Genomic DNA, 22,062 nt, shown 5'->3' with positions numbered 1-22,062 from the left:
TTAAGAATGCCACCACTTACCGAGCTGAACGCTAATTGACATAAGTGAAGACTTTGAGGTTTGCCTTGGGAATTGAAAGACATTATTTATTGAATCAATTATGTTCACAATGTGACAGTTGATTTTTCTTTCCCTTCCCGCGCCCCATACCACTTTAGTCTTTTTAAGGAGAACAGTTAGAAATAGAAGGTGAAGAACAGGGGCGGAGAGAGAGACCTATCAAGTGAATTAAGAAAGAAAAAAAAACCTAACAGGGAGGCCAAACCATTACTTAGTGCCTCTCTACAGCATGGAGGGACCAAATAAAGCCCAATCGATAGAGTCCTTTCAAATAAAGTTCCAATGCTTAAAACTCAACCCCTAGGAGATCAGCCTTAAAGAGGCTAAATTTACACCACTTATCACACAATGATGCCTGAAATGCAGAGCAAACATTAAGTGAATCCACCTTTATAGATATGGCTTAAAAGCTTTTTGGACTGACAAACCATAAACCAGCTTGATTTTATTACTCCTTTCCCCTCTGAGATTTTTTCTATTACAAGGCTATCTTTCTCTATTTGCCAATGTACAGATAAGTGAGGCCTCTCACGGTCTCATTTCCCTAATACAACACTGTGCCGGCCAAGCACATCCCCACAAAGGCGTCCCAGAGCCTCACAGATTGAAAACACTTCAGAGATCCCCCACGCTAACAGTCTCTGAGAAATAGCTGATTATTGTGGAAAACAAAAGGCTTGTCTGAAGGGGGAGCTGGAAAAAAATGGAACTACAGGCCGCTCGATCCAGACAGTGTAATGTTTATTCTCTTCTCCAACGGATGCTTCCTTAAGCCCTGACTGACCTAGGAGGTCCCACAGACAGCAATACCAGACCCTGTAAAAACTGCAAACTTCTAGAGCAGTTTTCAAAAGACACACCTATGGCGCGCTCTTAACAAAACAAGAACTGCTCACTTAATGATCACAACGATAAAAGACGGGTGCAGAATTTGGCACACAAAAGGTACGTGATGTCGCTGGATTACAAGACGGATACACTGATTACTTCCCAATGCCAGGCTGAAAGAGGCTGAGTTTTAGTCTTACAGTTGCTTTCTGCCCAGTGGTTAGCATTCTTCAGAGGGCAGTGGAAAAGGCCAGGATAACAAGGACGGCCCAGGGGATGAAAGAACAAAACAAGTTAAGAATAAAGAATGGAAATGGATAAAAAAAGAAAAAGAAAAAAAAGTGGAAACGAATGATGTGAAAAGAATTTGGCAGCAGAGACAGGACCTAAAATGGGTCCCAAAGAATCTGGATTAGCCATGAGTGGTTCACAAAGGGCAATAAATTCAAATGCTTAAATTCTCATTATAAAACCACTCACCCTTCATTTACATCGGGGCACCTGGGTGGCTCAGTCGGTTAAGCAGGTTAAGCAGTTAAGCGTCTGCCTTCCGCTAGGGTCATGATGCTGAGGTCCTGGGATGGAGCCCTGCACTCGACTCCCTGCTCAGTGGGAGTCTGCTTCTCCCTCTCCCTCAGCCCCTCCTTCCTGCTTGTGCACACTCTCTCTAATAAATAAAATCTTAAAAAAAAAAAAAGAATTTACATCAAGTTGACCTCACTTCTTTTTCTGTTTTTTTTTTTTTCATTCAGTTGGTTTATACAAAAACTTTCTTCGAATCTTTTCATTTCCTCTGTGTAGAATAACAGTATGAATAAAAGAAGGATGAGAATATGTCACTCCCTGCTTAAACCCTTCCAGAGTGTCCCATTGCTCTCATAATACACGCATACTCACTACCATGGCTCTGGGGATTTTCCCACACAGCTCAGGGCCCTGCACAGACACAGGCCTGCTTCCCATTCAGGCAACATGCGCAGCTCCTTTCTCTTCCACACACTGCTCCCTCCAGCAGGAACATCCCCGAATCTACCAGGGTCCAGCTACCTCCTTGTCATACTGAGGTCTCAACTCAGCGAGCACCTCCTCAGACACTCCCAATGGCCCTTCCTGAAACAGCATGGCCACAACCTGGATCACACACCTGGGTCCTACTCCTCTTTATAGCACTTGTCAGCACAGGAAATAACTGTGCTTTTTCAAATATTTTGTACTGTCAGCCATCCCCTCCCCCAATAGAAAGTAAGCTCCAGGAGATGGGAGAAACACTTGGCCAGGGGACATCATCTCTGGGGAAAAAGGGCCAAATCCGCATCTAGTGTTCTCATTAAAGGTAACAGAAAATGGGGCGCCTGGGTGGCTCAGTGGGTTAAAGCCTCTGCCTTCGGCTCAGGTCATGATCTCAGGGTCCTGGGATCGAGCCCCAAATCGGACTCTCTGCTTAGCAGGGAGCCTGCTTCCTCCTCTCTCTCTCTCTCTCTCTCTCTCTCTCTCTTTCTCTGCCTACTTGTGATCTGTGTCAAATAAATAAATAAAATCTTAAAAAAAAAAAAAAAAGGTAACAGAAACACTGCTCAAAGCTTCTCCAGGAAGACATCTTTTGCCCAATAAAGCATCTTCAATCTGATGTAGGTTAATTCCTTAGGTCTTTAGGTTTTCCTCATCCATAAAACTGGGATAACGCCAACCAATACTAATAGTCAAAATCACTGGCGCATACTGTATGCCAAGCACTGTGCTGAGTGCTTTACCTGCCACTGGCTTACTTCATTCTCCATCTGCCTTAGAGAATTATCCTTTTCTTGTAGGGAGATGAGTGAGGTTCAGAAAAATTAAGCATCTGGACCAAAGTCACACAATAACTAAGAAGCTGAGTCCTGATTTGACCCAAAGCAATCAGGATTGCGAGTCCAGGATCCAGGATGTTTCAGCACAAGGGGGCGGAAGGCATAAATGAGACTGCATATGTGAAAACGTCTATTATAACACTGGGTATACAGCAGGGGCTTGTTCTTCCCTTCCCTATTTACTATGTTCAAAAAGCCTGATAAATAAATCAGACACTGTAGCCCTGCTCCCAAACTAAATGGCATGATTCTTAATATATGAATCAATATTTAATCACCTCTACAAATTATTTTAAATACAATGCCTTTTTTTTTATCTGATAGAATGTATGACCTCAATATAATTTTCCCATAGTAGCTAATAAACTCTTGAGTAAGATTCATTTTTATTTTGATAAGTAACCCAAAAATCTTTAGGTGTAACTGCAGAACATGAACAGATATAGTAATTCAGATGTCTGTGCGTCGCATGATAAAACTCCCTCTCTCCTTAAAGAGAATGTTTAATTTCACAATTGGTTATGGAAAAGAATATACCCCCAAATAATAAAATCTAAAAATTGGAAAAGACACTGTATAATCTAGTCCAGAGATGAAAGTCTTTTCAAGGAAACGAAGGTGGCCCACTTGACTTAGAAAGGTATCCCAGGATCAAGTATCAAGATGAAAGAGGACCAAGCCGTTTCCATCTTGCCAATTCTCAAACTCGGACCTGGCATGAACATCTCAGTGGCTAAAAGGCATTCAGGCACTGGTGTTTGCCTATTTTATGAAGTTCCTTCCCCAACCCTCCAATGTAACCCCATTAGTCTATTTTCATTTTTAATTTTTTAAAACAAACTACATGTAATTTTATTTTTCCTGACTTGGACTATATGGCTTTCTCACCACTGACTAATCAACAGACCAGCCTCCTACCTAGTGCCACATGCCATCCGTGACATTTCTGACAAATGATCTTCGGTTACCTGCTTAGAAACCTCCACTAAGGGGAGGCTTTCTACCCCTATTCCATCTGTCAGTGCTCATTATAAGACAGTCTTCCCAACACTGAGGTGGCACTGCCTCAGTGGCTGGCACACTGAAGGGGTCTAGTACCAACTCTTTAAACAAACTAAAACACAACAGGGCTCCTGTCAATTCTCTTTACTGGCATTTATTCACTATTCATCAAATTTAAGAGCAGTCATAATTCTGCCTTGCTTCTTCCCCGTTCTGAGAGATAAAATGATTACCAGCATGCTTATTGTCTCTAACAATAAAGCCACTAGATGCCCAGATAATTCTCCTCTTATCTTTGACCTCTCCCCTTCTCTTCACCCACATTCACATTAACTTCTGTACGTCAACAGTTTTCTTTACAGTGAGGCCAGCCTACTGTCTTCAAATCTCGTGTGTCCTTTGAAGAAAATATAATTTTCCAAAGTCATATTTCAGTCAAAAATCCATCACAAAACCTCTCACCAATACTGAGGATAGTCACTGGGCTAACTACCTGCCAGCGACCTGAGCGACGTGAGTGACATTACCTCAGTTAATCCTCTCAGTGGTCCCCGCAGCTAAGACACGTTCACTCTCACCATTTCCAGGTAAGGAAATTGGGCCGTAATGAGAGTAACTTGCTTGGGGTCACAGAGCAAGTTAAGTGACCAACCTGAAATTTAAACCTGGATTTCTCCAACTCTTTCCACAATGAGTATTTACCTCATTGTTTCTGGACCATACAATGGGCAGAAGGAAGTAAGGAAGCATATTTCCTTGCAGGATTACTGTGAGAGTTTGTGGAAGCAACAGATAAAGCTCCTGACACATGACAGACTTTTATTAGGCATTCCTGCCCATTCTCCCTGGGGCCTGAAAAGCGGCTACTGATTTCTTAGCAGACCCAAATCTGACTATGGGCCCCTCACAACGGGACTCCCACAACCAGGCATCCCCCGTTCAGTGGACGGTCAGTGACCCAAAGGAAGTGTCCACAAGGGCTCACCTCATGCCTGGATTAGATTTCTCCAGGTACATTTTACTTGATCTTCACATCACCTCTAAGAGTTACTGAAACTTATATTTGACAACACTGAGCACCGCCGGGTAAACCAGCTTTCTCTAGCTCACAAGGTCTTCAGCAAAAGGAACAGAACTAGAATCCAGGTCACAGGAAAGAACTGTTTATAGAAAGGCTACAGCCCTACTAGGCTGTGCTGAGCACATTATAGGCTGGTCTCATTTAATCCTCACACTCAATGTACAAGTCAGCGACATGAAGAAAATGTCACTTAGAGAGGCTCAGAAACTTGACCAATAGCACCCAGCAATGAAAGCACAGAATCCAGATTCACACCCGGGTTTCTGTGACTGAGCCCACAATACACCACCTCCTTCAAAAAGTACATCTGCACGGTTCTCTTCTCACATCACCAAAAAATGACATGTTGCCTTAGGCACAGTCCCTTCCTGCCATCTCAAAGTTATTTCCATGTACATCTGGGTGATTTTAATTTATCCACTTAGGGAGGCAGGCTAAGATGACCAAGACACAGGTAATTCTTAAAACTGGCCTAAGATAAGAGCACCTCACCTCATCTCCAAATGCACTTCATTTTCTGTTGATACCAAGTGAAGCTCTTTCATGCACCAGGAAGAAGCTGGAGGACAGGCACGTGCACAGGAAACATTTCTATTCTGACCCAATATCTGCCAATTAGAATTCCTCTGTTTTATCGAAAGCCAACTAACTAGTGAGGCTGTTACTTCCCACAAAAAGCCTTTCATCATTTCTTGGCGTTAAAACCCCGGGGAGGTTGAATGAGGTCTAAGGTTACAGCTTTGAGCCGGAGGGCCATCATGAACGTTAGCTATAGAAATAGGAGGCCTCACCTTCACTCCCCCATCCTTCACATTACCTGTGCAACGGCAGGACCATGACGTCCGTGGCAAATACAAGCATTTAATATTACAAATGAACACAAACAACCAGAACAAAAGCTACAAATAAACAACTAAAACCTAAAATGACTACATGCAAATAATAGCCCCTGCTCTTTTTTAAAAGACATTTATTTGCAAAGGGGAAAAAAATACCATGCCGTGTTCACAGATGCAAATATCCTTTAAAATCCCCAGCCACTATCCCCATTATTGCCATTATTATCAGACAATAAACTGATAAGGGGAAAGAGAGAGTGAAGAAACGGTGGTAATAACACAGTTGATACTCTAAAAATGGCTGTATTTCAACTGCTAACTAAATGGAAGCATTACTGGTTCATCCCTAGGATCTTATCCTTCGTATTGTTTGGTCCCAGATACTCCTTCATGAATTAGGAACTCCCACATGCATGATGTTCTAAATCTACCAGCTGCCTTGAATGTTTAACAGTGTAATAAAATTCTTCCCTTCAATAAAAAAAAAAGCTTAGGTTTATAAAAAAAGAAAAAATAGATTTGCACATCCTTTGCTTGGTGAACTGCAAATGTGGGACTCCTTCTAAAGAACGGGCCCCTGTAAGAGATTCTGGCTCTCGTTCTGAGACTGAAGCAAAACCCTCCAGGCTCAGGGACACCTGATTCAAACTTCGTTTGGAATCTGGCCAAGAACCTCAGATTCCCTGGGAAATTATTCATTAGACCCTCCGACGTGGAAGAGGGTGAGCTGCTGGTGAAGTGAAGCAGGAGGGCTCTGTAGCCTGGTAATCAACTGCAGAGACTAATGGTCTGACTGGCTCACGTGAACACGGGTTCCACCACTCAGCACCCGTGTGGTTTGTCGCAAGTCGACTCACCCCTGTCTCCTCATCTATAAAATGGTCCTAACAGTCCTTATGGCAGAGCAGTGTTAAGCAAATTGAAGGAGGTAACACAGGTAAGTACTGAGGATGATGCCTGGGGCAAAGGAAGTGCTCAACAAATATGACCTGTTATTACCGTCTCTTCACTGCTTTTAAGACTATTTTAGTAAATTATTAATAAATAAACTATTTAATAATAGTTTAGTAATAAAAGTAAGCTAGAAACAGGGGTGCCTGTGTGGCTCAGTTGGTGTAGTGTCTGCCTTCGGCTCAGGTGATGATCTCAGAGTCCTGGGATCAAGTCCCGCGTTGGGATCCCTGCTTAGTGGGGAGTCTACTCCCTCCTCTCCCCTGGTCCCTCCCCTACACCGCCCATGCACACTCTTTCACTCCCTAATAATCTTTCGAAAAACTAGAATACAGGGATGCCTAGTGGCTCAGTCGGTTAAGTGTCTGCCTTTGGCTCAGGTCATGATCCCACGGTCCTGGGATCGAGTCCCACATCGGGCTCCTTGCTCAGCAGGGTGCCTGCTTCTGCCTCTGCCTGCTACTCTCCCTGCTTGTGCTTGATATCTTGATCTCTCTGACATATAAATAAATAAAATCTTAAAAAAAAATAGGATAGAAGCATGAAGTCTTCATACATTTGGAAAAATCATCGAGTAACATGCACACGTGTTCACTAACTGAATAACTACTGACTGAGCATGGACTATGCGCCAGGTGCTGGGCCCCGCACTGAAGTCTCCTATTCACTAAGACAAAGAATCACAACAACAGTTTCATCTTGATAACAGTACTTCAGGGAATCTTTTCTAAGGTGTTGACACAAAATATGAAAGATTCCATGTTTAAAGATGTTTCACATGGTCTCGCTGCTAATGGGAAGCCTGGAAACAACTTCAATGCTCAATCCTAAAGAAACAGGGCAATCAGTTCTTGTACGACAACTTAACAAAATATTATGTGGTCATTAAAATGTTGGCTTTGCGGTTTCTATAGTTGCTGTGGTAGGCATTTGTGATGTAATATTACTTGAAAAGAGCAAGACATGAAATTGTACTTATACCGTAATTAGGGCTGTTTAAAAATCTGCATATAAAAGACTGAAAAGAACATGCCAATTTGAACTATAATAGCAAGATAACAGTTATCATTTCTGGAGTATTTAATATGTGCCAAGATATTTTAAGCACTTCTTTATACCATTCCCTTTTATTCTCCTGCTCCGAAGGTAAGTACTATCATTCACATTCCATCAGAGGCTCAATCTGTACACACCCTATGAGAGGGAGCCCAGAGATTTAAGTTCAGGCTCCCAAAGACAGGCTTATCATAACCTCTAAAAACAACTGTCTGTAGCCTTCATAAGAAAAACAAGTTCTCGCTTAGAACTTCCTTGCATTTTTCTTTTCAAATAATAACTGCTTATTTGCTGTATGCCAAGTCTTGTCCTGAGCATTTCATGCATGTAACTCATTTATTTCTCCCAAGTACTTGATGAAATAGGTTCCAATATGATCCTTACTTTAGAGGAGGAAAATGAGACTCAGAAAGTTAAATGGCTTACTGAAGGTCACACAGCTGATCGATCAGTACAGGACATTCTGCTGATTTTCAAAGAGATCTAGGACAAAAGAACCTATATGGCTCTGCTGAAAAAATATATTTTATGACACTTATGTGCAGGTAGCACCTATTCAAAAACATTTTAAACAAAACCTTAATTTTTTTTGTTTGTTTACAGACTACAAGAGTCTTTTTGGGAGAAGTGCAGCCATTTTTAAAATTATGAAATATTCAAACATTAAGAAGCGAAGAGAATAGAAAAAACAGTATGCTTTTAAAAATGTTAATATTTTGAAAAGTAAAAAAGCTACATCCCCACCAGAGGGATGTAAATCTTAAATTGGTGTCAATATGAAAGGAGCTACTCTCAAAAACCCACCATTTTCCTTTACTAAGGAAATTCAGAGAAAAAGAGAAAAATAGTTAAGCTAGAATCTAAGTAAGAAAGCTAGACAAGGAATAAGCAGTCAAGGTGATTCAGTTGGTTAAATGTCTGACTCTTGATTTGGGCTCAAGTCATGATCTCAGGGTCATGAGATCAAGCCCGGTGTTGGGCTCCATGATGAGCCTAGAGCCTGCTTAAGATCCTCTCCCTCGGGATGCCTGGGTGGCTCAGTCGGTTAAGCCACTGCCTTCGGCTCAGGTCATGATCTCAGGTCCCAGGGTCCTGGGATTGAGTCCTGCATCCGGCTCCTTGCTCGGCAGGGAGCCTGCTTCTCTCTCCGCCTCTGCCTGCTTGTGCTCCAGTGCACTCTCTCTCTCATAAATAAATAATCTTTAAAAAAAAAATCCTCTCTCTCTCCATCTCCCACTCTGCCCCTCCCTCCCCCCTCACTCTCTCAAAGGGAGAGGAAGGAAGGGGACAAATTCCAGGCAGCAAGGGGGATTCCAAAGAAACGGAAAGTGACAAAGAAATATCACTCCAACAAACCTTGGTTCACAAGCCACAGGCTTCTTTCCTCCTTACCCGGCAGGCACTCCAGCCTTGTGCCCCTCTCCTGCTGGGGCTCTGCCTGGTACCTCAAGTCTCACAAAGGGTGGGCACAAACCAAAGGGGTCATTCAGCAAGAGATAAAATTCTCCCACAGAGTGGGGAGACAGAGTAAGAAATCACCACCTACAGAGGAAGAAGAATGATCAAGGGGAACAGCTGGACACCCCAGAGAACCCACAGAGCATTTAATTAGTATGCTGCAGGGCTTAAGCACACAACTGAAGTTTAACTATTGGATGTACCTTTAAGAAATTAAATTACCTTTGCAATTCAAGTTGCTCTACCCAGATTTCTGCATTAATTCCTGATCTGAAAAGCCTCAATGACATTTTCTTGGCCTTGTTGGTTAAACTAAGAATCTTAATTTAGCACAAAGAACCCAGCTGAATTCAAGTCCAGTCCAACAACAGATTTGATCCACAAAAACTCTGTGCCTCAAATACATCTAATCCACACAATCTGCAGACACAGCCCCAATTTTTCCAATATTTCAATGTCACCTGGCCAGAGCTGTTTCAGTTTTCAATTCTGTGTCTGCCTTGGGATTCTATGAGATGTGTGAAGATTTATGGTGGCCACAAATACCTATGTTCTCATTGTCTCTGTTTTTGAATTTAGCACAACAGAGTGGGAAAGTGAACTCAGAGAAGTAATAGATGGGTTGCAAGTTCTATCTGAACAGTGGGGAGAACGTGGCTCCCACATCTCCAGAGACTCCTGGGTGGGAGTGAGAGTGAAGGAACATTAGGAAAGCAAGTATCACAGTAAGTGTTATGGAGACAATGACATTTTCTCTGTATTTTGACAAGTGCTGACTTCAAGGTCATCAGACTCCAAGGTCATACCCCATGCTGATGGAGACCCACCATGCATTTGTCCTGTCTCCTCAGCCAAGCTTTTTGGGGGAAAGGAATCTGCCCTCCAGGTCAGGGAGTCAAAGAGTATGGCAGTTAAGAGGATGGGCTCTGATGTCAGACCCCCTGGAATTCTAGCTCTGCCACCTGCTGGCTGATGACCCTGTGCAAGTAAAACCACCTTTGTGCCACCACTCCCTCATCTGCAAAATGGAGCAGTAGAATAGTCTCTCTCTCTCCCTCAGAATCATTGGGAGAATCCACTGCTTATAAAATAGTGCCTCGTTTGGCTCATGGTAAATACTCAATAGATTATAGTTAATATTAATATTGTATCCAGTTTTCTCCAAATTTCCAGAACAGTCTGTGCTTTCAGAAAGCATGATTAAAAATAAGGCAACATTTCTATAATGGGGTACTCATAGCTCAAAGACCCCTACAACACCCACAGATCTTTGTAATAAGCACTTTATTTAGCTCATCTGAGTAGGACTATCAAGTGAAACTGTAACTTCCCTACCACATGCTTACCACCCCACTTGCTAACTAGTATTTTATGCAAGCATGTTTATTATTTTTAAATATCTTATCACCAACACCTCAACCCTTGACTACCTACTTGTTACACGAATTATCTCTGACAGTCCTGGATCCCCACTTAGCTTAAACTCCTGAATGTTTAGGCAGGCTTAAAAACTATTTGTTAGAAAAAACAATTCAAATCTTGATATTTACACACTGAAGGAAAGGAGGAATGGCTCCAAACAACAACAACAAAAAAATTGTTATCGTGTCAGAATTAAAACCAACTCTCCTAATTTAATCCCTGGAGTTCAGAGCAACCAATCCAAGCAATGTGCCCACTGAGTGTGGCCAAGGCAGGGTCACCACCTGGATTTCCTGATTCTCGGCCCCTACATTAAATGCTGTATGATGTACACAGAAGTGACTTCCGATCACTATGCAAATAATGCCAATGACACATCTAGCGCTCAAGAAACCACTTTCTGCCATTTCACCTAAGAGCCTAACCTCTCAGGTTCATCAAGTTTCACAGAAGGCTGCAGCTGGGTGGTTGCAAGGTTTCCCCCAAAGCTTTATCACTGAGCAGTCTATTACCACCCTGATGAATTCAGTTGAACCATCAAGGAATTCTGGATTCTCAAGTCTCACAGTCAAGGTAAAGGCATTGACTTAAACTCAGGGAAAGGACCAAAGACTGTTACCACTCACCACATACTCATTTTCACCTAGAGGTTTTCACTACAAAGGCTACCTTGCTTGAGACTAAAACTCTACAGAGCTAGCAGGACAAGCTGAGCTGACAGGGAGGGGACAGGTAAGCAGAGGGCTGTTACTATCATTCAAGTGATCTAGCAATAAGCTGTTAAAAATCAGAACTCCTGGTAATATTCTCACAACATCTAATGAATAAATACGGAATAAATCAATCTATTTGAGCACTCAAGAGTGGGATTAAAAAGTATTATCAACAGAGGTAAATTGAGAGCAAGGAAATAAACCCTGTGGAAGTAAGGACAGAAAATAATTCATCAGTTCAAGTGGTTCAAGTGATGTAAAAATTCTTGAAAAGACTCACATAACCAAGGAAATATAAGTATCCAACGTGCCGTCAGCAGATTATTACACTGATGTTCATATGTCATACTTGTTGTGACTTTCACATTTATTCTTCTGAAAGACATTTTTATTTCCTGTCTTCCTCTATTACTGGGTTTTGAATGTCCACTCTTTTTTAGGGTTGTGACTACCCTGCGTGTGTGTCTACTAGGCATTCATTTCACAGATGAGGAACTGAGCAGTTCAGGGTAACCAGTCTGAAGTAACACCATCAGTATGGAGGAGGACAGATGTCAAACAATTAGTTAATGACAGAAGCATTAACTTTCAATGTCTTTGTAGAAGAATCAGAAGACTGGAGCTAACAATTTCATTTCCTCTTCGCAATAATCCTATGAGGGTAGAATAACGAACCCTGCTTTCCTAATGACAAAGGAACTTCTAAGAGGTTAGGTCCTTCATTCAAGTCACACAGCAAGAAAACTGGTAATACCCAGTTGGCTTCTGATGGAAGCTACAAACTGGCAAAAACTATTTTGTAAAGAAATCTAGCGATCTGCATCAAAGGCCTTAAAAATGTGCACACTCTTTAACCCAGGAAGTGGATTTACCACAATATTATCTATAATGGTGAAAAAATAGGAACCAACAGAAGCAATTCTGCCAATGGAATACTATGAAGGCAGCAAAACTCATGTTTTCAAGGAAAATGTTACCAGTGTATCCATAAATGAAAAAAGATGGGCTAAATAAACAGAATAATCCCGATTTTGTCTTCCAAAACAGTACCATACATACATACATATGCCAACATGCACAGACACACAGAAGGAACTAAATCAAAATGTTAAAAGTGGACACAATAAGTATTAAAATTACAGATTTAAACAAATGATTTGTTTAAAACACCATAAACTGGGCACCTGGGTGGCTCAGTGGGTTAAAGCCTCTGCCTTGAGCTCAGGACATGATCCCAGGGTCCTGGGATCAGAGCCCCACATCGGGCTCTCGGCTAAGCGGGGAGTACGCTTCCTCCTCTCTCTCTCTCTGCCTGTCTCTCCACCTACTTGTGATCTCTGTCTGTCAAATAAATAAATAAAATCTTAAAAAAAAACAAAACATAAACTGCTGCAATCTAAAATTTTTGTTTAGATAAGTATTTAAGAGGTTACTTACATATAAAAATAACTTTCTTATCAGAGAACTTCTCTTAATGCTAATAAATCTTGAAGTTTCTCTATGTGCCAGCCGTATTTCATATATGTACCCTCACTTAATCTTTAAAACAACCCTATGTGGGGCGCCTGGGTGGTTCAGTGGGTTAAAGCCTCTGTCTTCGGCTCGGGTCATGATTCCAGGGTCCTGGGATCAGAGCCCCAAATCGGGCTCTCTGCTCAGCGGGGAGCCTGCTTCGCCCTCTCTCTCTCTGCCTGCCTCTCTGCCTACTTGTGATCTCTGTCAAATAAATAAATAAAATCTTTAATAAATAAATAAATAAAAATAAAATAACCCTATGAAGTACGACCCCCATCACTCTGTTTTGGAGATGAGAAAATTCAGGGTCCAAATGTGAAATGTGATGTGTAGGAAGTAAAAAAACCAGAGTACGGACCAAGGAGGACTTCGCTGAAGCTTCACATTCAATCCCGTGTTAAACACACAGCCAGCCAAAACCTTGTTTCATGCTGAATGATCTTTCTAAAGGCAGAATATACTAGGTTCAGGAATTGATATCTGGTATGATTATTAGGATATCTGTAATTTGCTTCAAAATATGTCAGCACATACAGTATCTTATTCAGGTGCCTGTGTCAGTTGTCCTGATGCAGGCTGCAGGCTCTATGGGTTGGGCTATGAGCATTCTAATCAGCAAACCTACTCTCCAGAAACTTCAGTTACCTCTATCCTTGAAAACAACAGGGGCTTCGATAACTGGAATAAGGAATGTTAAAATTGTGAATTTTCACTGGTAAAGCTAGTGACTTCCTAGTGAGTGTGCCACATGGAATCACCTTAATTTCATTAGTGGAACTTAAGATACAGGGATCAGCTCAAAATTCCAGAGATAGACCCATCCTTGCACAACGAAGCTCTAAGATTCTATCCAGCAAGCCCTACACCAGCCAACTTTAGGGATGGCACCCAAAGTTTATGCCTAGATGGTCCTATGATGCCCACTGGATCAGAAGATTTGGCTGCCTGAGGCTATCTTTAAAACAGCTGAATCCTGCCTTTGGAAGTGTCAGCTGTTTTCAGTGAGCTAGCTGCTTATGTAATTCATGGTCAGAGCACCCAAAAGGACAGAGATTTAATCAAACTGATAAAACAGGTGAACTTTTTGTGCCTACTTATAAACAAAGGGTTAACAAAATGTCTGCATGCATTGCAGAACTTTTTTATAAGCTGGTAGTAAGGTTGTGAGGGTGCAGCTGACCCTTACCAACTTCTAATTATCATCAATTTCCAATAGGTGTCAAAAGGAATTTAACAGTTGTACGTGCGACATGGCATACCAATCAGTTGAGGTCAGAATGGTAGGCAGTGCTGACATTGCTCCCAGTGATTCCTGCCTCTTGGTGTTTGTGCCCTGTGTAATACCCCTCCCTTGAGGGTGGGTGACATCTAATGCACACAATACAAAAAAAGAAATGGACGTCGCTTCTATGATTAAGTAACAAAAACTATGGCTTTTCCTTTGCTAGCAATCCCCTGCCCCCTCTCTTGCCTGCTGCAATGTTGTGAGAGCCCCATACGGCAAGGAGCCAAGGGCGACTGGCAGACTCCTACCAGCAACGATGTGAATGCATCTGGAACTGAATCTTCCCCACAGAACCTTCCAATGAGATCACAGCCCCAGCCAACACCTTGATTACATCTTTGCAAGACCATGAAGCAGAAGACCCGACTAAGCCATGCTCAGACTCCAGACCCACAGAACCCAAGAGACAGTAAGTTCGTGTTGTTGTAAGCTGTGGGGCGCCAGGATAATGTGTTATACTGCCACAGATGACTAACAGAGTTTACAGAAATAAGGCTACCAAATAGTAGCCAGGTTTATCAAATGCCCATTTGGACTACTACAAACACCGTGTCTCAGGGTATGTGTGCGTGTGTGTGTGTGTGTTATGTACAGTGTGTGTGTATACATATACAAACACACACACACTTATATATACTGGTATGTACACAAGAATAGCATCTTCCTGGGACGCCTGGGTGGCTCAGTTGGTTAAGCGGCTGCCTTCGGCTCAGGTCATGATCCCAGCGTCCTGGGATCGAGTCCCGCATCGGGCTCCTTGCTCAGCAGGAAGCCTGCTTCTCCCTCTGCCTCCGTCTGCCAGTGCTCGCTCTCGCTCTCTCTCTCTCTCTGACAAATAAATAAATAAAATCTTTAAAAAAAAAAAAAAGAATAGCATCTTCCATCTCAGGGAATTATATTCCACTATTAAAATGGGTTTTTACAAACCTCCTAAGGAAACAGCATGTTCAGATATCTTTAGCTGAAGCATGTGTAGGCCAGACCTTCTTTAAACTGATGTTCAAACTGTCTGACTTGCCCACATTGTTTCACTGACAAATATTTCATGTGCTGTTGAATTCAGCCTCTCTCCGCTTCAGCCTCCCGATCAACACAAGAATAATGATGGGAAGAATAATGGGGCCTTGCCAGGAGAGTGGCTAGGATAACAAATTATTTTATTACTCACTGAAAATGTATTTCACAATCTTAAAAAAAAAAAGAAAGAAAGAAAAAAAATCTCTACCCGAGTACATCATGAGAGCTCCGCATTTCCACAGCTTTTGCAGTGTCTCCAAGCACAGAGACAATGGGGCTAAAAAAGCACACTTGCAGGCAAGAGTGTTATCACCCATATCATCTCCTAAGCCTCGCCCAGAAGAGGAAAACTGGAAATATGCAAGAACCACTTAGGAGATCACTAAAAAGTTCTTTCGGTTTTGGTGTGGAATTTTGCGGGTCGGGGGCAAGGGGATTGGAGACTGAATTTGGGAGATTCAGAGACAGTTACAACCAGTGTGTATGAAGCACACTGTCTCAGTGAGAACCGTATCAAAACAAGGTAGCAATTTATTTGCGGGAGTGAAAAATATCTTATACTTTTTAATGTATAAAACCAAGGCATAATGTTATATATAAGCAGATAATGATATACCCATGGTATGAATATTTCATGGGGAGGTGACAAACAGGGAAAAAAAAAGTCTAAAAAGATTCACTGGGTATGGGTGGATGATAATGAAGAAAAGATTGAAAATGAAGACCCAAAGGCTACCTTCCCAGAACTGGAGAAAACTGCAGAGCCGCACATACCCATGGAATATCCTGAGCTCTCTGTTGTGTCCTTCTTCTAGGATCCCTGAGGTGGACTTGACTGGCCTGGGCTCCACCAGCCCTGCTTCACAGCTGTTGGCCATTCCCCCTAGGCTCCAAAAATGTGTATGATGCCTTTCATGTGTCTCAGACTTCCCTCAACCTCTATTTTCTGTCAGAGATTTCTCTCTGTTTTCTGGATCTGTTTTTTGAATGTGCTTGCTTGCCTCAAGGCAAGTTAAAATATGTACTTAAGTAGTATCCGGTGTGCTACTTGTCTATGGCACTTTTCAACAGTTCCAACCTGTCATGGATCAAAACTGTTCCCAAGAACCTGAAATTACGACAGGAACAGAGACTATGGCGGAGTTAAGGACAACCGAATGCCTCTCAGACTGAGGAGAGCACCATATGGCACGCTCACTGGTGTCACCAGCCAACAGTAGAGTATATATAGCATCACTCTTCTGGATGGACTTGAGAAAAATACAGAGTAATGGTACAGTCCACTGCTACCATGGACAAAGATAGCTAGCTATCTCAAAAACAAACTTTTAAGCAGTTCCTCAAAAATTTAAACGGAATTACCACAGAATCCAGAAAAAGAATCGAGAGCAAAGACTTGAACAGATATTTATAGACCCATATTCATGGCAGCATTACTCACAATAGCCAAAAGGTGGAAGAAACCCAAGTGTCCACTGACAGATGAATATAAATAAGATGTGGTACAAATACATAATGGAGGGGCACCTGGGTGGCTCAGTGGGTTAAAGCCTCTGCCTTCAGCTCAGGTCATGATCCCAGGGTCCTGGGATCAAGCCCCACATCGGGCTCTCTGCACTCGGCAGGGAGTCTGCTTCCCCCTCTCTCTCTCCGCCTGCCTCTCTGCCTACTTATGATCTCTGTCTGTCAAATAAATAAATAAAATTTTTAAAAAAATACATAATGGAACAACACTCAGCCTTAAAAAGAAATACTGACACACACCATGACATTGATAAACCTTGAAAACATTATGCTAGGTGAAACAAAGTACAAATACTGTACGATTCCACTTACATGGACTACCTCAAGAAGTCCAATTCACAGAGACAAAAATAAAAGGGCAGTTGCTGGGAGCTGGGAGAAGCAAGGAATGGGGAGTTAACATTTTAGCTACTGAGCTATTCTTAGGAAGGTGAAAAAGTTCTGGATTTGGATGGTGCTGATAGTTGCACAACACTGAATATACTTAAGGACCGTAAACTGTGCATTTAAAAATAGTCAAACTGGTAAATTTTACATAACATATACTTTATCACAATAAAAAATCTTTAATATAGTTTTTAATATTTAGATTGGGGGGAACCGGGCAATATTTCCTGTAGGTTTACCTCTCCTTATAGATCTATGATTTTGGCAAGTCAAATAACATCTGGAAAATGCATGCTCCCTCTTCTCTAAGGCCCCACTTTCCAAACTCGCAGACCATCGCATGTACTCAACAGCTCGTACTCCATCGTGCCCCCAGGAGTCTAAGCCAGAAAGTATCTGTGCCGTGCTTGAATCTGGATTTGATTAGCAGCTCAGGAAGTGAAGGTCCTTCCACCCTGAGAATCCACGATTCCCTGAACTTTCCAACTGACGGGTGACGTTTTTGCCTCATCTTTTATGTCACCAAACACACCATTCCCCACATCACCTTCACGGGTGTGTTTTCTTCTTATTGAAATGCACCTGGCACACACATTATATTAGTCTCAGGTGTACCACGTGATGATTCGGTATTTGTATGTACTCATACCATCTGTCAGTGGATATTTAGGTTGTTTCCGTATCTCGGCTAATGTAAATAATTCATTATTACATGGAGGTATATCTATCTTTTGAGGTAGTGTTCTCATTTCCTTTGGATGAATACCCAGAAGTGGAAGTGCTAGATCACAGGATAGGTCTATTTTTAATTTTTTTAGGAACCTCCATACTGTTTTCCACAGTGGCTGGAAAACCACTTACATTCCCACCAGCAGCACACAAGGGTTCTCTTTTCTCCCACCGCCAACACTGATTATTTCCTGTTTGCTGACATCACTTACTCTGACAGGTGGGAGATGGTATCTCATTGTGGTTTTGATTTGCATTTCCCTGATAATTTGTGATATTCAACATTTTTTCCTGTACCTGTTAGCCATCTGTATGCATTCTTTGGAAAAATGTCTATTTGGTTCCTCTGCCCATTTTTTTTAACATTCGTTTAGGGGTTCTGCTATTGTGTTTTGTGTATGGTGTAAGGAAGTGGTTCAGTTTCATTCTTTCTCATGTAGAGGTCCAGTTTTTCCAGCACCATTTGTTGAAAAGACTGTCCTCTCCCTACTGTATATTCATGGTTATTCTGTTATAAATTAATTGACCAAATAAGCATGGGTTGATTTCTGGGCTCTCTATTTTGTCCCTTTGATCTGTATGTCTGTTTTTAGGCAATACCATAAGGGTTTGATGACTACAACTCTGTCATATAGTTTGACATCAGGGAATACAATGCCTCCAGCTTCTTTCTCAAGATTGCTTTGGCTGTTTGAGGTCTTCTCTGCTTCCATACAGACTCTAGGACTGTTTATTCTACTTCTGTGAAAAATGCCATTGAAATTTTTTTTTTGTAATATGAAGATACTTTCAAGACAGCACAATAACAAACTCACAGTCCATAGGAAAGCAGAAAAAAGGATATAACTAACAGCTGAACACACCCTCAACCTGTCTGGCACTCTGGAATTTAGACCAGGTAGAAGCTGGGTAAAACCAGAAGCAGGAAGCTCCAACCAGAAGGGAGGACACTCTGCAGCCATTCAAAACCCTTTCAACTACCAACATCAGAGCCCCTCATTCCCCTGGCCATTCCAAGTTCTTCCATAGCAACCGAATTCCTTGTTTCTGCATTCCTCTATCCTTCCTGTAAATACCACATCACCTTGCTCTAGCTCTAGCAAGCACGCCACATCTGCCACCACACACGCGGCTGCCTGAGGGCAGAGCGGGTGGATGTGGCAGTGGGATATAATTATTAACAGCACACTCTACAGCCCGTGAGGTCAGGGTTCAAATCCCAAGTTCACCACTAATTCTGTGACCTTGAGAAAACTGCTTTATGGCCTGGGACCTCGGTTTCCTGATGCATAGAACAGGACTAAAAGCTCCTATGTCACAGAGTTGTTTAGAAAAGTAATCTGGGGGTGGAGGGGGCACCTGGGTGTCTCAGTTGGTTAAAACGTCTGACCCTTGATTTTGGCTCAGGTCATGATCTCAGTGTCCTGGGATGGAGCCCCACACTGGGCTCAGTAGGGAGTCTGCCTGGATTCTCTCTCTCCCTCTGCCCCTTCCCCCTGCTCACACTCATTCTCTCCCCACCAAAAAAAGTAAATAAAGCTGAAAGACAGAGAGAGAGAGAGAGAAAGAAAGAAAGAAAGAAAGAGGAAGGAAGGAAATGAAAGAAAGAGGGGCGCCTGGGTGGCTCAGTGGGTTAAAGCCTCTGCCTTTGGCTCGGGTCATGATCTCAGAGTCCTGGGATCGAGCCCCGCATCGGGCTCTCTGCTCAGTGGGGAGCCTGCTTCCCCTTCTCTCTCTGCCTGCCTCTCTGCCTACTTGTGATCTCTCTCTGTCAAATAAATAAATCTTTTAAAAAAGAGAGAGAGAAAGAAAAATAATTTAGGTAATGTGTACCATGCATAGTGCTTGGCATCTAGTAGCCTCTTTTAACTACAGTTGTTATTTTAATACCCTTCTCAGCACTGTCCATAGTGCTAAGCACCGAGCACCAAGTGGGGCTCAATAAATTCTCACTATCAGATGTTTATTCATTGCCTGTCAAGCTGTCCACCCCAAGCTTTTAGATACCTGTGAAATAAAGCTGTATAAGACACATATTCCACTCTCATGAATTCTCCTTCCTATTTGTGTCTCCAGCATCCTACCCAGTGCTTGGCACATAGTTGATACCCAAAGTGTTTGTGGAACTAAACTTCTGAGTTTAAAATCTACTGTGTGTTCCTATGAGTTCGAAGAAAAACAAAAATGTACCATAAAAACAAAGCATGAAAAAGCATGTGACTTCGATTTTTTTTATTCTTGAAAACAGAAGAACACCTTATGTATATGTAACCTGTGTTTTTCAATCAACTGAAAACTTTCAAACATAGTTTTCACACCTATTTGTGGAATGCATTAAAATTCCCACCTTGTGGGACACCTGGGTGGCTCAGTCGGTTAAGTGTCAGCCTCCAGCTCAGGTCATCGTCTCGGGATCCTGGGGACTGAGCCCCATATCGGGCTCCCTGCTCAGTGGGGAGCCTGCTTCTCTTTCTCTCTATTCCTGCTCCTGCTCTCTCACTCACTCTCTCAAATAACTAACTAAAATCTTTTTTAAAAATCTTAAATTTCCACCTTGTAGACAATTAAATTTAGGATCAGAGGGATAACGTGAGTTGTGCCTCATTACAAACACAAGGGGCTTTAGTGGCTAGACATTAGAACAGCTTCTATTTCAAAAACCTAGTTGTTGACTGGGCTAAGAGGGGGCAGTTGTCATTCGCCTGCCCGCATACTTCCATTCATTCTAAGAGGAAAGTGAGGTCCGAGGGATATATGAAAAGTCAGCTTTTGTCTCAGAAAGGCCCCCAAATTACAAGTCACCTCCGAGTGAAGGGAGGAGAGAAAAGCAATCACACCACCTCTGGAGGCACAGAAACACAAGCAACCTCACCTTGGGCGCCCGTATCCAGGGCCGGCTTCTAGCGGACAAACAGAGACAGAAACTTTGTGAGTGCCTCACTGTGCTTTTTCTGGATAAAAATAGATATCAGATCGCACCTTCACCATCACTAAAGAGCCTCAAGGATAAAGTCCTAAAGTGAAAATAAAGTCACCTAAAACACTCTCACAGTAACTTCCACAGAAAGCCATTTATGCAGGCTCCGCTGTGAAGGTTTATCACGAAGTGAGACTGATACCGGAAAACATCAGCACTTGGATAAAAGGTAAAAGACAATTTAGCACTAGTGGCTCCTAAAATTGAAAAGCTAACTCATTAAACTAAGCCTCCTTAAAAAAAAAGAAAAGAAAGTCAGAAAAGGCAAACCTAGCAGGAAAAACGTGCTCTTATTTCTGAGCAGAAGTGAGAAAAAAGGAGAAATTAGTTGGGTTCCTCACTTTAAAAATTTATAGTCACTTGATGATTTCTAGATCACATTCATCAGAAACCAACTGAGATAGAGCTCTGCATTCTATCTCCTTTCTACTCATTTCCACATAAACATAGGAGCACTGACCAAGCTAGTCTGAGTTGAGGGGAATTGGGATTAAGATTAATAAAACCGCCTCTCTGCCATCAAGAACACGGAATCTACTGTGACACCATGCCAGAAACCTTCAGGACTATTGGCACATCCCACCACCTCCCTTCCCTGGGAAGTGACATCCCAACCCTGACCCACACACTCACATCCCAAGTCAAGCCTTATTCATAAAACTTGACTTCCACCCACCTGGCCATGCCTGACCTATGAAAGGACAATGAGAGTCCCTTCCAAAGAGTTTGGAAATGAATAAAATAAGCAGACAGTCTCTTTACTGGCCAGAGCTCTACAGACCATGTACACCTGGACGGTGGAGGCCCACGTCCTACTCTACAGTCTGTGAAGCAGAGAAGAGAATCAAACAGATGCATTCTCTGCTGAAGGAGGAGTAGCATGGGCTCCTGGCAGCTCTCTGTCCGGGCAGACCATTCTGAAGCCTGCCTGCCTGTCTCACCACCCTTGTACCCTTACAGTGAGTGAGCCTAAAGTAGTTTCTGTTATTTGCAACCAAAGAGTAGTAATAACTACAGAGGGAGTAAGACCACAACATAAATGCATCTAATACACAGGATGGTGCTAAGGAGGCAAACATTCTGCGTCATTTATCGGAACATATCTTGCACAGTGAAAGGGCAAAGAGCAAGACTTGTTGCAAAAGATGGGGATGTGAGTCCAGACTCCACCCTTTGCTAGTCCCATGACCTTGGGTAAATCCATTTAGCCTAAGCTTACCACAGTGCCTAACACAAAGCAGGTGCTCAGCATGTATACGTTAGAAAAAGGAAAGCAGACTAGCAGCCACCCACATTTTAGGTGCACTTATGTCTTCTAGACATTTCTCTTCAACACAATGGGACTAATAGTGTCTACTTTATGCATCTCAC

At 42.4% G+C, this 22,062-nt stretch overlaps 1 protein-coding gene across 1 annotated transcript in view; it reads right to left on the bottom strand.

Moving 5' to 3' along the window:
* Positions 1-22,062, bottom strand: part of PRELID2 (PRELI domain containing 2) — a 70,446-nt gene that overhangs the window by 7,119 nt on the left and 41,265 nt on the right. The window lies entirely within an intron of this gene.

This window comes from Martes martes (assembly GCF_963455335.1).
Source record: "Martes martes genome assembly, chromosome: 5".
Lineage (NCBI taxonomy): Eukaryota > Metazoa > Chordata > Mammalia > Carnivora > Mustelidae > Martes > Martes martes.
Note: the sequence above shows the minus strand (reverse complement) of the source record. Positions and strands in the feature narration are given on the sequence as shown.